Genomic DNA, 17654 nt, shown 5'->3' on the forward strand with positions numbered 1-17654 from the left:
TCTGTTGGTGGCCAGCGGTTGGTGCCATATTCCATCACCTATCGCTAAGCCACCAGCATTTATTTGGGGGCATCTAAAGAGATTGTCAGGGGCGCCTGGGTGGCTCAGTCGGTTAAGCATCCGACACTTGATTTCAGCTCAGGCTGTGATCTCACGGTCGTAAGATCGAGTCCCTCGCATCGGGTTCCACACTGAGCACGGAGCCCGCTTGGGGCTCTTTCTCTCCCTCTCTCTCTGCCCCTCCCCCCTTGCTCTCTTTCAAAATAAACAGACATTAAGAAAAGAGATTATCAAACCTTGTTCATTCAGGATTTCTTTTATTCACTACTGTATTTTGACTCTGACGTCCTTTTTCTAAAATCTGTCATTCATTTACTCAGAAAGTATAGATGACTTCATTATTTTTAATGTTTATCTATTTTTGAGAGACAGTGTGTGAGCTGGGGGGAGGGACAGAGAGAAAGGGAGACAGAGGATCTGAAGGAGACAATGCAGGGCTCAAACTCCCACACCATGAGGTCATGACCTGAGCCAAAGTCGGATGCCCAATGGACTGAGCCACCCAGGCACCCCGACTCCTCCCAACATCCCAAATGTGACTGGTTAACGCCCTCCTCTGCAGAAGTGGAGGGATGTTTGCGTCTTCTGCACGTTGTGCTGCATTATCTCCTGGAATCGTGCAGCCCTGATCTGAGCTGGGTAGGAAAGCAGTGGTAGGTGTGGTGCTGGGCTGAACTGGAGAGAGCCCAGCCGCACGCATCCGACCCTCAGTGGGGTCAGCAGAGGCTAGTGTGGTACAGGTGAACAGTAAGTGCCCCCGCCAATAAGTTTTCTGAAATAAAGGCCTGAGCAGGGCAGTCCTGGGTAATTACTGCTCTCACACATTCTTTACTCTAACCCTCCAGCATCTCCCTGCTAGCTCTCTGAGGGTGGGGACTTTTTTTTTTTTAAAGAAAACAAACAAAAAAAACCCAATGGGAATTATCTACTAGCTTGTAAGGTTGAGGAACACCCTACTTCCAGCTACACATTTTGTGTCTGAGTTTGAGCTCTTGGGAAGAAAGACAGGCCTCAGCCCAACAGTGGAGGTAGGCTCAGCGATCCAAACATTCTGGCAACCCCAAAGACCTTACGGAGGGGCCAGAAAGAGACGATCCTCTATGGGCAGGGGGTCAAGCGCGTTCTGAAGGACTGGTATTTGGTGAGCCAGGGGAGAGAGCACCAGAATAAGCTGTTAATTAACTTAATAGTCTAAGCCCCTTGAAGATACGTTCTCCAGTTTCCAGAGACTGACTGTATCAGGGAAATGAGGGAAAGACACCCCATTCACCCTACTTTGCCCAGACTGTGTCTTGTGGAAATACTGGCTACCAGGAGGGACTCTGGCTTCAGTCCTGCTTCTCTCGCCTGTGGCCCCTGTTGTCTGTAGATAAATATTGAACTGTTTACGTTTTAATTCCTCACCACGTGGCTAGAATTGGTTACGGATTTATACATTTCAATATGAGAAAAACGAGTATTTGACAAGCAATGCTGAGAAGCCAGTATCGGAAAGTAAACTTTGTAGGTGGCCTGAGGCAGGACGGCGTTCACTCTGTGACAACCTCACATAGTGTCTCACTCTCGTCACCCAGCTCTTCAGTAGTGGAATCTGTGGCCTTCTCTGCTGTGGCTTTGCCAGCCTCCCTGGGAAAAGGAGAAGAATGCCAAGGCTTTGACTCTCAAAAGGAACAATTCAACTCTTCATAATTTCCCCATTTTAGAGAAAATCTTCTCCAATCACGTATCCTAGTTCCATGTGGAAAATCTCATCTTCATCAGAACAATCCTTGTGTAGCTTCTGTGCCATGTTTTTCTTGCGTGTGGCATTGAGAGGTCTGTACATGTCCCTAAGCCAAAGTGGCCGCCTTCTCCAGAAAAAGCCCTCCTAGAAAACAGAAAGGACAATGTTAGGTCTGTTTCCCCTGCCTTCTCCAGCCACGGTACTTTATCCTCCTCAGATTTACCTGATTGTCACTTTCCTTTGAGCATCTCTTACGCAGCAGAGATCCAAAGAAGCCCCTTGAAGGAAACACACACACAGACAATTAGTGATTCGTACCATTTTCCATGCCTCTCACAATGTATTTCTCCAGTCTTATTAGCAAGCAAAATCAACACAGACCTGGGATCTCAGAAATAATTCCATACATGCTGGGCTTTCAGAATTTTCCTGTGTCTGTCCATAATGGCCCCACAGTGGCCCTGGGAGACCTTTGTATGTAACTTGACATGAAGTATAGGCAGGATTTTCACCCTGCTCACCTTCTGGCCCTTGGCCAAGTGCCCTTGTGCAGTCAACAAACTGGGTGACCACACGGCAGAAGCACCTAACTCTCTCCAGAAGCATTGTACATCAGTCCCCGCCAGGCTTAGCCTCCCAGGCATCATTTGCTGGCGGGTGGGGAGGTGTTTCTATTTTCCTAGCTGCATTACCTTACAAGATGAATCGCACCGAGTGAATGCCTGAGTCCAACCAGCAGTTATCTAGCTCACTGACTTTCACACTGCAGGCAGATGAATGAGTGAGTCGTGAAATCACCTTAAAACACACGGCTAGCGCTAAAACACAAAATACTCTTTTTGAATACAAACGGCATAGGGGGTACCTGGGTGGCTCAGTCAGGTGAGCAGCCCAAGTCTTGAGTTTGCCTCAAGTGATGATCTCACAGATTGTGACATTGAGCCCTGTGTCTGGCTCTGTGCTGATAGTGTAGAACCTGCTTGGGATTCTCTCTCTCTCTCTCTCTCTCTCTCTCTCTGCTCCACCCCCCCTCAAATAAATAATAAACTTAAAAAAAAACAGAACAGAAAGAATCAGAGTGTATGGTAAGTTTGTTTTAGAAGGTACTTATGTCTATACGGTATGTGTGCACTGAGTTGTGACATAAAATGCAGTTCACAGCCCAAGAACAGTGTAGTCAGAGACGTGCCCAACTGGAAAGGAACCATCTTCTTTCTGGTTCTAGTGGTACTAGTGATACAACCGTCTGGCAAGACATCTTCCTTTTCTCCTTCTCCATCTCATTAGTATAAAAGGAAGAGATAAATGATTATCTAAGGTCTCTCCCAGTTCAAATTCTATTGGGTCTGGATAAAGGGAATGGAGAGCGGGGCCTCGAAAACCAGGAGGAGGAAGAAGGAAGTTTCCCCCCCACTTTACAGGAGGGACTCATGTATTCCACCTTCCATCATGCTTGAAGACTAGCCCCTTCACCCCACGACGTTTGGCCCTCCCTATCCCTTCTCCAGAGCCTCTGAGAAGCTCTGTGGCCAGGCCTGATGCCCACCGTCAGCAGGAACGGGTCTGAACATTTCCACCCCCGTCCCCCCACGATCTTGCTTTAAAGGTCTAGTGAGCAGGTGCTCTGTGCCAGTCCCATTCTAACTCGGGTTTGGCTGGGCAGCTAACTTTGCTGGGTCCAGGCAAAGCATTAGGCCAAATATGTATTCTTTCTGCCTTTGGTGATTTCCTGGCTGTAAAACAAGGGGATTGAAATAGATGAGTTTGAAAATCTAGTTCTAAAATTCTACTTTAACGATTGCCAGACTAATATTTACCTTGAGCTTCCTTCTTTACCTTCCTTGGCTGCTGCTCTATGACAATAAATCTGTTTTGGAAGAAAACATGATCACAGTTACCCATCACAATAACCACTCCCTCCAAATCTTTATTCATTCCTTTGCATTTTAGGTCTTCTCTACCCAGTGAGAGGATAACTTTTCCTAGGACAGGAATTTGTTTAATAGTCCTTTGACTCTTCAATAAGACCTAACTTGTGTGCAGCTGGTAATACATTTTACTGACTGTCTCAGATAACAGTCAACAGATAATTCCTAATAAAAATTCTTGGGAGGAGGAAAAGAAAAGTGTCTACCAGAAACCTAAACAGCAGCACCGTTTTAAAGTCAAGGACAAGAGTAGGATGTCTGTTATCACTGCTGCTATTCATTGGTGTTGAGGAGGTCCTAACTGATGCACTGGGAAAAAATGGAGTCGTGGAAAGGAAGAACTAAGACGTATTTGCATACGAAATTACAGACAAACTAAAAGGCCCAAGAGAATCAACTAAAATTTTACTGGAAGAAATATGAGAATTCAGTAAGATGGCTAGATATAAAATCAAGACCTCAATGACTTTCCTATGTCCCATAAATAATTAATCAAAAAACGGAAGAATTATCCCATTTATAATTATCAATAAAAAGGCATAAAGTACCTAGGAATAAACTTAGCAAAGAATGGGTAAGACCTATGAGATGAAAACACTAAAGCTCTTCTGAAGGACATTAAGAAGAAACGAATACATGATGTGAGACACTATTTTCCTAGAATAGTGTAAAGATGTCAGTTCCCTTCAAATTAACCTACAAAGTCAAGGCAATCCCATTCAAATCCCAAGACAGTTTTTTGAACAAAAACTGGCCAGCTGACATTTGGTAGAGAAAATGTGCAAGCATAGCTACAAACTGTATGAAAAAGAAGATCACAGAGCAGACATTAAAATACGTTCTTACAGAGCAACTGCAGTTAAGTATGTAGCGTGATACTGATACAGGAAAAGAAAACCAGATTGACAGAATAGAGTCCAGATAAAAATAGTATTTTAGATCCATGAAGAAAGAATGAACCATTCAATAAAAGATTTTAAAGTAACTGGATCTTTACGTAAGGGAAAAAAGTTAGATCCCCTACCTCGACTGTACCAAAACACCACACAGATTCCATACAGATTAAAAATAAATAAATCACAACAAATATTATAAGAGTACAGAAGAAAATATCAGAGACTATTTTTATACCATGAGGCGAAAAGGCCTTGTTAACAAGTCCCATGTCCCATAAGCCATGAGGCAGATATGGTGACGGACTGTCCACACCCTCCTGTTCATCGTAGTCCTTGCCCCCTTGATCCCCTGGATTCTTTGTCCTCTTCCTGTTGATTTATAAAACTCTCTTCATATGAAATACATTAATCCTTTCAAGGGCTTTCACTGAATTTCAATGTTTCAAATATTTGTCAGTGTTTTTATCGTGAAGGAGACAGAACAGTGGGATAGGAGCACAGGCTGACTGCAGGCACAGCTGGGTTCTGCTTTGGGTTTTGCCACAGGGGCCTTAAGCTGATCCCCTTCTATGTATGAAAGAAGGATGGTGATATCATCCTCACAGGACTGTGGGGATTCAATCAGATGTCTGGTTTATTCCAAGCATAAATCGGACAAGACGATCAAATCTATCAAATGTTTCTGCATGTGGTATCAGGTCACAAAGCTTTTTCTCACCACAAGATTATAAAAGTATTGATTCTATCTTCTTCTAATACTTTGACGGGTTCTTGTTTCTCTTTTTTTACATTTACTGAAATATGTTTTTTTAAGGTGAGAAATAGGGATCTGTTGTTATTTTCCTCCCAAATAATTAAGCAGTTGTTCTATTACCATTTATTTATTTTCTTCCACTGATTTGAATGCTAAAAGGTAACATTTCAATGTTTATTTATTTTTGAGAGTGACAGAGAGAGACAGTAAGAGTGAGAGAGGGGCAAAGAGAGAGAGACACACACACACAGAATCCAGAGCAGGCTCCAGGTTCTGAGCTGTCAGCACAGAGCCCAACACAGGGCTCGAACTCCTGAACCATGAAATTATGACCTGAGCCAAAGTAGGACCCTTAACCAACTGAGCCACCCAGGCGCCTCTAAAAGGTAACATTTCAAAAGTCCTAGGCACCCACGGATCTGTCTATTGCTGGACTCTGTAGGCTACTTCCCATAAATATTAGGTTGCATTATTCCTCCTTGTGAAATTGACACAATGCCTCATCTCTTCCTTTGAACATCATTATTGTCCACTACAGGAAAGAAACTGCATGGTCTCTGACCTCAAAAAGTGTATCATCTAAGTAGCGAGACGAAATAATGAAACCACATAAAAAAAATATAAACACAAGGTTAAACCACATAGGAATTTAAAACAGCAATAGGAGTTTATAGAACTTCCCCAAAAGCAAAAGGCTGCAGGCCACCTGAAGATACAGAGTACGGACTGGACAATGGCCAATGATTTCTCTTCCCAGAGGTCATGGTAAGTTGACCCCACGCTAGTTCCTAGGCTCTTAGGCTGAGAAATCAGACTCTGATCTCATCAAGAGAGAACGTACTTCTTTCTACATGGAGGCAATATCACCTTACCAATGTCACAGGATTGATCAAAATCAGAATGTCAGGTCATGACTTGACAATAAGGAAAACATCCATTCCATAGATAGGGCATCTGTGTCTACATGATTGGGCATTACCTCCTGTGGAGACAGGCCTCTGTGGCACACTGAAGCATAATCAGAAGGCTATTTGGTGAGAAGAGAAGTGGAAGAAAAGTAATTAGCTGAATCCAGTGTTTAATGGAAAGGACTGAGGTAGCTAGATCCATCCATCTGCCCCGCGGGCACAGCCCGGCTGGTGGGCCTGACTCTCATCTGCTGCCTGAGGTGCCATCTCTACTCTTAGGCAAGGCTAGGTGGGCACTGCCCATGTTGGTCTCTTCCTCACCATTTCTATGCTTTTACTACTGACCAACCCTCCAGAAGACAGACATGTTTCTCCTTAGCAGTTAATACATCCAGTCAGGTTTTACTCAAGTCTGAGAGACCAGGAAGCCTTACATATCTCTGCTCTGATCCATGACCTTGATATTTCTCTCTTGAGGAGCTGCCTTTTAACAAACTGTTTAGCATATTTTTGTTATCAGGGGAGGGGAATGCGTCACTGTAGACCCTAACAAATGGTGACAATCTCACAGAAGGACTAGGTCCAGGAGTATTACAGTATTCGGGGAAGGCTTTGTGAAGAAAGATGAACTCGAGTTGGCTTTTGAAGGCTCATGGGACTTCCACCAGCAGAGTGAAATAAAGGAATTTCAAGTGGGCAAAGTCACCAACAAAAGTAGGAAAGGGCATGGTCTGACTAGGGGATGGTGAGGGGCTGCTTTGGCTGAAATGGAGGGTTGCCATGACAGATGGCAATGTGTGTGTGTGTGTGTGTGTGTGTGTGTGTGTGTGTGTGCGTATATATATATATATGTAATAAGCATATGTATATTTGAATAAATATATTGAATATATATTCAATTCATACATAATTGAATAAAAGGTAAACAGGCAAGCTCCAGGAATAGGCAACTGTAATTATGACAAGCTTTGAGTAGCCTGATGCAGGATTTTAGCTGCAGGGTTTTAACTGAACCTGTTTACACAATGCCTTGCGAAGTGGAGGAGAGAGCTGTAGGTACATCTAATTAATCAACAAGATGACACTTTTATCTCTAAGCCATGCCCTTTCTTCCAAGATGACTGATAGCTCCATGGAGGTGAAGACTATTTCTCTCTCATCATTTTAGCCAACGAGGAAAGAAATCAGTGGTAGTAGGAGGATGACTGGTGAGTGCATCGAATCGACATAATTTTTTTGAGTTGAAGAAATTTTACTATCATGTCAACTGTGGCCTTCTTAGACCTAATGTCTCAGAACAAGCTAATGGCTTGTTATCTTGGTTACAATCCACAGATGTCTCCCGGCAGTGGGGTTCCTTTTAAAATCCCTGGAATATACTTTGCAATAAAAGGACAAAGCATATCTCAGTCCTCCAGACTGAAGAGAGATATCAAGTCGTGACAGGTGGGAAAGTGGCTTTGATTTTCAGTTTGTGGGTTCTGAATCTATTATAAAGAAGAAATATAGTCTGGGAATCTGAATTAATTGTTGTCCTTACCTCAATGAGACAGAAAACTATGATCAAAATCATCACTACTACGGTCACAGATATTGCCAAGATGAGTTTGTTGTTATAGCCATAGCCTGGAACTTCTTTTGTGAGCTAAAAAAAGGGAAAGAACAATTTTTTTTAGAAAACAGAGATAGGATGAAAGTTAACTATTCTTTAACGACTCTAAAACCCCATTCTTTCCGATGAATCGCTTCTAGGTTCTTAAGGAATATACCAAATCTAATGTGATATGTAATCTTAATCATTAGCATTTTCTTCAAGAATTTATGTATCTTGTATGTTAGGTCCTCTTTTTGTCTACTCTGGGAACAACGGCACTGTTTCCTAAATGAGCAAAGTGGCAGATCACTGCCTTAGCCAAAATTATGTGGCCAAGACAAGACCCGGACTAGGAGCCCCTGGTCCTTGTGCTTGGGTCCATGTCCTAAACCACCTAAATGTCGAGACCCCACATTTTGGGATTTAGCCTCACCTCCCTTGACTCCTGCCCTCTCTGTTCACTCTGGACTTCTGTGCTCTCATTGATATAATTCTCATTTTCCCATTGGTCCGTATCCCACTCTGCCTTGGACACCTTTACTTCTTGCTGCTCGCTGACAAGCTTCATCAGGAGGCCTGTTCTGGAGATGAGCTTGGCACAGGCCAGCTGCATGTGGGTCTCAGAGCAGTCCATTTTCAAAGTCCGGATAACATGAGAAATGAGGCTTCTCACGTCTTGTTGGGGATGAGGGACCGTAGCTGCTGGTTTAACTGAATTTCAAACAGATCACCTGAGGACGAGAGCTTTGACACAGTGAAGCCTGTGGCTTTTGGGGGCAAGCCAGTGCCCGCATTGGGGTATTCCCATTGTGTATCATTGGTTTGTTTAACGGTCGGCGTAGAGTTGTCTGCAGTAACAGTAGAATTAGCAGTGGAAAGATTCTTACGGTTTGTGAATTCAGGGAGGGTTTGTTCTGGCACAGTAGTGTTTCCTGTAGAAATATTTTCGTCAGAAACATTTTGGGCAGTAGTGTTCTCTGCAGTAGTGTTTTCTCTGTAAGTTCCTGAAGGAGCAAAGAATTCTGGAAAAGGATTTTTCTGAGGACTCAGTTCTCCCAGCGATGAAAAATCCTCTCGTGAAGGGGAATTTATGAGGCTCCTGACTGCAGAGGATGGAGGCCTCTTTGCAAGCAGCTGTCTATTACTGAGTGAACTTTCCTTTCTGGACTTTCGATTCAGTTTGGCCTTGGGTGTTCTGTGGACCACACGGGAGCGACTTTTATGAAAGCGGTGTGTTTTTCTGGGGTGTGAGGCTGGCCCGAAAGCCTTCATATTTCTAACTCTAGCATTTGCATCTTTTATAAGAAAAATTCTGCACATGAAGTCTTTTGACTTTTTTTTCACATCAGGTGGGGATTTTGGAGCGGGGGTGGCAGAAGCCCTGTCCAAAGAGTATTGCTTCACGAAAGAACAGACCACTGCCTTGTGCTCATCTACGAACGAAGGCTCTGTCTTGAAGGAGCTTCCCACTAATTTGCTGGGCCTGTGCGCCACGTGAAGCTCCCCTGGGGATGGCCTCCTGAGCCTTCTTTTCTTGGGAGCATGGGTGGCAGAAGCCCTGTCCAAAGAGTATTGCTTCACGAAAGAACAGACCACTGCCTTGTGCTCATCTACGAACGAAGGCTCTGTCTTGAAGGAGCTTCCCACTAATTTACTGGGCCTGTGCGCCACGTGAAGCTCCCCTGGGGATGGCCTCCTGAGCCTTCTTTTCTTGGGAGCATGGGTGGCAGAAGGCCTGTCCAAAGAGTATTGCTTCATGAAAGAAGAGACCGCAGCCCTGTGCTCATCTACGAACGAAGGCTCTGTCTTGAAGGAGCTTCCCACTAATTTGCTGGGCCTGTGCGCCACGAAAAGCTCCCCTGGGGATGGTCTCCTGAGGCTTCTTTCGTTGGGAGCGCGGGTGGCAGAAGCCCTGTCCAAAGAGTATTGCTTCACGAAAGAACAGACCACTGCCTTGTGCTCATCTACGAACGAAGGCTCTGTCTTGAAGGAGCTTCCCACTAATTTGCTGGGCCTGTGCGCCACATGAAGCTCCCCTGGCCATGGTCTCCTGAGCCTTCTTCTCTTGGGAGCGCGGGTGGCAGAAGGCCTGCCCAAAGAGTATTGCTTCATGAAAGAAGTGACCGCTGCCTTGAGCTCACCTACGAACGAAGGCTCTGTCTTGAAGGAGCTTCCCACTAATTTTTGGGCCTGTGTGCCACATGAAGCTCTCCTGGCCTTGGTCTCCTGAGCCTTCTTTCCTTGGGAGCGGGCGTGGCAGAAGCCCTGTCCAAAGAGTATTGCTTCATGAAAGAAGAGACCGCAGCCCTGTGCTCATCTACGAACGAAGGCTCTGTCTTGAAGGAGCTTCCCACTAATTTGCTGGGCCTGTGCGCCACGTGAAGCTCCCCTGGCCATGGTCTCCTGAGCCTTCTTTTCTTGGAAGTGGGTGGCAGAAGGCCTGTCCAAAAAGTATTCCTTCATGAAAGAAGAGACCGCTGCCTTGTGCTCATCTACGAAGGAAGGCTCTGTCTTGAAGGAGCTTCCCACTAATTTTTGGGCCTGTGTGCCACATGAAGCTCCCCTGGCCTTGGTCTCCTGAGCCTTCTTTCCTTGGGAGCGGGGGAGGCAGAAGGCTTGCGCAAAGAGTATTGCTTCATGAAAGAAGAGACCGCAGCCCTGTGCTCATCTATGAACGAAGGCTCTGTCTTGAAGGAGCTTCCCACTAATTTGCTGGGCCTGTGCGCCACGAAAAGCTCCCCTGGGGATGGTCTCCTGAGGCTTCTTTCCTTGGGAGCGGGTGTGGCAGAAGCCCTGTCCAAAGAGTATTGCTTCACGAAAGAACAGACCACTGCCTTGTGCTCATCTACGAACGAAGGCTCTGTCTTGAAGGAGCTCCCCACTAATTTGCTGGGCCTGTGCACCACGTGAAGCTCCCCTGGCCATGGTCTCCTGAGCCTTCTTCTCTTGGGAGCGCGGGTGGCAGAAGGCCTGCCCAAAGAGTATTGCTTCATGAAAGAAGTGACCGCTGCCTTGAGCTCACCTACGAACGAAGGCTCTGTCTTGAAGGAGCTTCCCACTAATTTTTGGGCCTGTGTGCCACATGAAGCTCTCCTGGCCTTGGTCTCCTGAGCCTTCTTTCCTTGGGAGCGGGGGTGGCAGAAGCCCTGTCCAAAGAGTATTGCTTCATGAAAGAAGAGACCGCAGCCCTGTGCTCATCTACGAACGAAGGCTCTGTCTTGAAGGAGCTTCCCACTAATTTGCTGGGCCTGTGCGCCACGTGAAGCTCCCCTGGCCATGGTCTCCTGAGCCTTCTTTCCTTGGGAGTGGGGGTGGCATAAGGTGTGTCCAAAGAGTATTGCTTCATGAAAGAATGGACCGCTGCCTTGTGCTCATCTACGAACGAAGGCTCTGTCTTGAAGGAGCTTCCCACTAATTTGCTGGGCCTGTGCACCACGTGAAGCTCCCCTGGGGATGGTCTCCTGAGGCTTCTTTCCTTGGGAGCGGGGGTGGCAGAAGGCCTGTCCAAAGAGTATTGCTTCATGAAAGAATGGACCGCTGCCTTGTGCTCATCTACGAACGAAGGCTCTGTCTTGAAGGAGCTTCCCACTAATTTGCTGGGCCTGTGCGCCACGTGAAGCTCCCCTGGGGATGGTCTCCTGAGCCTTCTTTCCTTGGCCATGTTCTCCACAGACGGCTGGGCGTTCTGTTTCCTCTGGATGTTCTGACGTCTCAGTTCTTTAAGTGCCTTTTCCGTATGCCCTTTGGGCCCTTGATGACCTTGTTCACTCTCAGGAAATTTTTCCCCACACTCTCAACGTTGTCTAGGCTCTTCTCCTGCGGTTGGGCAGTTTCCCATTTCTTTGGAAAGATTTGACGTTTAAACTTGGGACCTAAAAGGCTGGAATGTATAAGCATGGCCATTTTTGCTTTCTTTTTCACCTCATCAATTTTTTCCTGAATTTCTGCATCTAACAAATTTTCCAGAAAGTAGAGTTTTCTCAGTTCATTCTTGTAAGTTGAATTGTTGGATCCAGGTTTCAGAGAAGGGTCCCCTGTGTCGTTCATCGAGTGACCCACGGGCTTGTCTCCCTCTTGCACATTTGAAAACAGAAATTTAATGAACGGTAACAGCGTCGATTCTACGTCTTCTAGATTGCCCTCCGAGAAATAAGGCGATATGTAATTCAGTGCACTAATGACATCACTTTTGTCATTGAAGTCTAGCTGCTCATTCATAAAGGCTGACAAACTGACACGATCTATGTCTGAGGATGCCTTCTGTGGCTCAATAGTCAGCTCCGTGCTGGCGCTCTTCTTTCGAGCTTTCAATACCTTCATGAATGATCCTTCTGCATTCCTTAGGTATACTTCCTGATCTGTCGAAGAAGAAGGAGACATGAGTTTTGATAATGAAAGACTGATAGCACAGCTCTTTGTCAATGCACAGTCATACATCCCAGTCAAGCAAATTAAGAATCAGCAAATACTTGAGCGCCATTTAGAGAGGAGACGAACTCAAACTTGGACCTACGATTGGCAACAACCAAAGGAGAAAAAGATGTTTTTTGAAAAAGTAGCTATTTCCTCAGAACATTCCATAGTGTGAATAACTATATTTAGAGTTATTCCATTGGTCCCTAAGGGCCGATTGCCCAGGCCTCAAGAAAAGCCAAGGCTGGAAGATACCCGGCTAAACTGTGTGCAGCTCTAGTGCGACTCCTGGCATTCACATACCCCACCCTGTCCTGCTTCGGGGGCAGAGGGAGCACGAGTCTTCCTCCTTCTACGTCTTCAGTGGGCTTGAGTTCTTGCTACCATCACATATGCACGGGACAACACCCGTCACTAGCAGGTCCTCATCTGGACACGCCCTCTCCGCCCACCCACCAATTCCTTTGTTTGGTCCCTGCTCCCCTATATCGCACCTCCGGTAACATAAGCTCTAGACAGAAAAAACTAAAAACGAGACCCGCTAAGTCCACCCTGGTTCTTTGCTTCAATTTGGGCAGAGATGTGGGGTATAGGTTAAGAGATTTTCCAGGTATGAGAGAGATACCACTGTGGGGCGTTCCAAAAAATCAACGGAATGATACTTGAGGTTTTAAAATGCAGAAGGGATAAAGAAACTTTGGTCAAACGCCTACTTTGCTTTCATTTCCTTTCATTTCCAGATTTCTAGCTTTACTGAGAGAACCATCCAGAGCTTCCAACTACATGAAGGTCAAGCGTACAGCTTGTGTACACTGAACAGCACTGTGCAGCTGGGTTTTTCCAGAAGAATTAAACGTATTTTTCGTGGTGCTGGGGAGAGTCAGAGGAGGAGGTTACAAAGGTCACGAGAGAGGAGGAGCAGCGGGCTGGCGGAGCGCCCAAAACGGGAGAGGAGACTTGAGTGTAGGCTAAGGCACCTCTGATCTCATTTTTCCTCGCCTGTCAAAGGAGATAAAAAAAAAAGCCTATTCTGCCCACCTCTAAGGGAGAAGGGAGTAAGAAAATTGGTAAAACCTTGTTTTGGAAAGTAAGCAACACTACTTATAGAAGTAGCAAAGTGTAATTTATGCTGTGCCCTAGACCATTGACAGGGACCCATATTCAAGCTATCCAGGTGCAAAAGCACATTTTGGAAGTCACCAAGTTAGTGCCAATAAAACCTAAGAACAGAAAAATACCTAAAAGCACCTGTGTTTTGGATAGAAAAGCTTAAGATTCAGAACAAGAGTTGGACAGCCCAAGAATAGAAGAGCCCTCTCATCCGTTAGAACGGTTGGGTAGCAGCTTCTGGTTAGGGAACAGAAACACAGAGGCTCCAAAGAAAACTTTTTCAGAAATCAGCATCACTTGTACTCTTACACACTTATAAAAACAACAAAATAAACAAAAAGGTATCTCCACCTGTCCTATAAGACAAAGGGCACCTGAGACCTAACGCACGTAAAATCAGCTTACAAACTGTGATGCACTATGTGAACAGGTTTTCATTTTGGGGTAGTGGACTTAATAATGTAACTGAGAATCTGACTTTTAACAAAGGAATAGTTCTTAGAAATTTAGGGATCTGAACTCTGAAGGAGTAAAAATAATGCAATGACATCATTAGTTTAAAAATTTACCATTGTTAGGGTGCCTGGGTGGCCCAGTCAGTTAAGCATCCGACTTTGGCTCAGGTCATGATATCACAGTTCAGCCCCGCATGGGGCTTGCTGCTGTCAGTGTAGAGCCTGCTTCGGATTCTCTGTCCCCCTCACTCACTCTCTGCCCCCTCCCAGCTCACGCACGTGAATGCTCTCTCTCTCAAAACTGAATAAATATTAAAAAAAATTATCATTGTTGATTAAAAATAAAAGTTAAACCACAAATAAAATAAAAATTTACAAATTTATCATCAGGCAATTAGGACTTACCACAACGTGTGCCATTTGTCAGACATGCACTGTCACAATGTAGCTTGACTGTCTTACAGACAACCTCAATAGTATTTTTAACTTGGCAGAGACAGCAGGCCATACGGCTAGGTAATATCCTATAAATGGAAACACAGAGAATTAAATTAGTGGTAAAGGAGTTACTTGAGTAGGTAGAAGAGGCGGGCCAAAGTCATCACAGGGCTGTGCAAAAAGGAATTCTTGAGGCACATGGCCTGGATGGTTGGGTAGGGACCAGTTGGCCAACTGCTGCTCTTGAATATTATAAATACACAGATAGAAGGAAAGAGGTGCCCAACAGAAAGGTAAGGATGGCATGGGGTATGGTATCCTTAGAATGAGATAGAGATTAGAACTGGGTGACACGGATCAGTAGTTTAATACACAGGTAACTCCTTCCAAGCCAAAAGTCTCACTTTGGGTGGAGGGCACACAGAAAGAGGGTAGACTTCTAGGAGTTTGAATAAATCTGAAATATGGCCCATACTGAGGATAAAAAGCAATCAACTTTGGCTCAGGTCATAATCTCGTGGTTCATGGGTTTGAGCCCCACATCAGGCTCTGTGCTGAGAGCTCGGAGTCTGGAACCTGCTTCAGATTTATCTTCCTCTCTCTCTACCCCTTCCCTGATCACTCTCTGTGTCTTAAAAATAAATAAATGTTAAATTTTTTTTTCAAAAAAGCAATCAATCAAAAACTAATCCATAATCTACACAAATGCTACAATTAGCAGACAAGGACATTTAAAAAAGTTATTATAACAGTATTTCACATATGGAAAAAAACCCCATGCCTCTACTTAACTCAATGAATCGTGCAACAACTTCAAGTGGCCTAATATATGTATACTTAGAGTCCACGAAGGAGAGGAGATATAAAATAAATTTGAAAAAATAATAGCCCCCACATTTCCAAATAAGTAAACCCTATAAACTCACAAATCCAGGAAGGTCAATGAACTCTGAGCACAACATGGATTAAACTACATGTTTAGTTTAATCCATTAAACACGGATAAAACTACACCACGGCACATCATAATGGAACTGGTCAAAGCCAGCGATAAAGAGCAAATCTTAAAAGCAGCCAAAGGAACAAAACCACACACGACATACAGAGCAACAAAGATATAACAATGACAACATATTTCTTGCTGGAAATAATGTAAGCCAGAACTCGGTGGGGCAACATCTTTCAAGCAGTGAAAAGGAGAGGGGGACCAAATAGCTATCAAGCTAGAATTCTATACCCAAAGCTTTCAAAAATAAAAGCAACATAAAGACTATCTGAGACATACAAGAGCTGGAAGAATTCATCATTAGCAGGCTTACACTGTAGAAATGCCAAAGGAAGTATTTTTTTAAATGTTTATTTGAGAGACAGAGAGAGAGGGCACGTGCAGTAGGCGTGTGCAAGGGGGAAAGAGCACTGAGGAGACAGAGAATCCCAAGCAAAGCCCAACGCGGGACTTGAGCTCACAAACTGTGAGACTATGACCTGAGCCAAAATCAAGAGTTGGATGCTTAACTGACTGAGCCACCCAGGTGCCCCCAAAGAAAGTATTTTTAAGCAGAAGGAAAAGAAAAGGATAGCAGACGGAAATGTGGATCCACACAAAGGAATGAAGAACATTAGAACTGGTAACTATATAGGTTATCATTTCACTTCACTATATGTATGTATATCATTTCACTATATGATTTCACTTATATGTAGAATCTCAGAAAAAAACAAACAAACAAGGGGTGCCTGGATGGGCTAAGTCAATGAAGCATCCTACTCTTGATTTCGGCTCAGGATCTCAGGGTCCTGAGATCGAGCCCTGTGTCAGGCTCCACGCTCAGCATGGATTAGATTAAGATTCTCTTAAGATTTTCTCCCTCTCTCTCTCTCTCTCTCTCTCCTCTGCCCCTCTCCCCAACTTGTACACTCTGTCTCTAAAATTAAAAAAAAAATACACCAAAAACCATAAGATACCTAGGAATAAACCTAATCAAAGAGGTAAAAGATCTGTATGCTGAAAACAATAGAACGCTTATGAAAATAAATTGAAGAAGACAGAAAGAAATGGAAAAACATCCCATGCTCAAGGATTGGAAGAACAAATATTGTTAAAATGTCTATACTACTCAAAGCAAACTACACATTCAATTCAATCCCTATCAAACACCAGTATTTTTCACAGAGCTAGAACAAACAATTCTAAAATTTGGATGGAACAAGAAAAGACCCCGAATTATAATGCTGCGAAAAAACAAACAAACAAAGCTGGAGGCATCATGATTCTGGACTTCAAACTGTATTACAAAGCTGTAATCATCAAGACAGTATGGTACTGCACAAAAACAGACACATAGATCAATAGAATAGAATAGAGAACCGAGAAACGGAGCCACAAATATATGGTCAACTAATCTTCCATAAGGCAGAATATCCAATGGAAAAAAGATAGTCTTCGCAATAAATGGTGTTGGGAAAACCGGACCGTAACATGCAGAAGAATGAAACTAAACCACTTTTTTACACCATACACAAAAATAAATTCAAAATGGATGAAAGACCTAAATGTGAGACAGGAAACCATCAAAATCCTAGAGGAGAACACAGGCAGAAACCTCTTTGATCTCAGCTAAAGCAACTTCTTACTAGACATGTCTCCAGAGGCAAGGGAAACAGAAGTACAAAGGAACTACTGAGGAGTGCCTGGGTGGCTTAGCGGGTTGAATGCCTGACTCTTGGTGTTGGCTCAGGTCGTGATCTCAGGGTCGTGGATTGAACCCCGCATCAGGATTCTCTCTCCACTTGAGATTCTCTCTCTCCCTCTCTCTCTGCTCCCCCCCATGCATACATGTATGTGTGTGTCCATGTTCTTAATTAATTAATTAATGAATAGGGGCACCTGGGTGGCTCAGTTGGTTAAGTATCTGACTTGGCTCAGATCATGATCTTACAGTTCGTGACTTTGAGCCCCGTGTCAGGCTCTGTGCTGACAGCTTGGAGCCTGGAGCCTGTTTCAGATGCTGTGTCTCCCTCTCTCTCTCTGCCCCTCCCCTGCTTGCACTCTGTCTCTCTCTCTCAAAAATAAACATAAACAAACAAACATTTTTTTAAATGAATTATTGGGACCTCATCAAGATAAAAACCTTCTGGGGCACCTGGGTGTCTCAGTCGCTTAAGCTTCTGACTTCAGCTCAGGTCATAATCTCGCGGTTTGTGAGTTCGAGCTCCGCATTGACTCTCTGTTGACAGTGCGGAGCCTGCTCAGATCCTCTGTCTCCCTCACTCACTCTCTGCCCCTACCCCACTCTTGTGCTCTCTCTCTCAAAAATAAACATCCATTAAAAAAAGATCAAAAGCTGTACAGCAAAGGAAACAATCAACAAAATTA

General features: G+C 44.4%; 2 pseudogenes; both read right to left on the reverse strand.

Moving 5' to 3' along the window:
* Positions 1–1571: 1571 nt before the first annotated feature.
* On the reverse strand, positions 1572–11137 carry LOC124527893 (leucine-rich repeat-containing protein 37A2-like; annotated as a pseudogene).
* Positions 10882–17654, reverse strand: part of LOC124527900 (leucine-rich repeat-containing protein 37A-like) — a 34007-nt pseudogene continuing 27234 nt past the window's right edge.

This window comes from Lynx rufus, unplaced genomic scaffold (assembly GCF_022079265.1).
Source record: "Lynx rufus isolate CCGP_SWC_20201006 ecotype Redwood Valley unplaced genomic scaffold, mLynRuf1.p SCAF_59, whole genome shotgun sequence".
Taxonomy (NCBI): domain Eukaryota; kingdom Metazoa; phylum Chordata; class Mammalia; order Carnivora; family Felidae; genus Lynx; species Lynx rufus.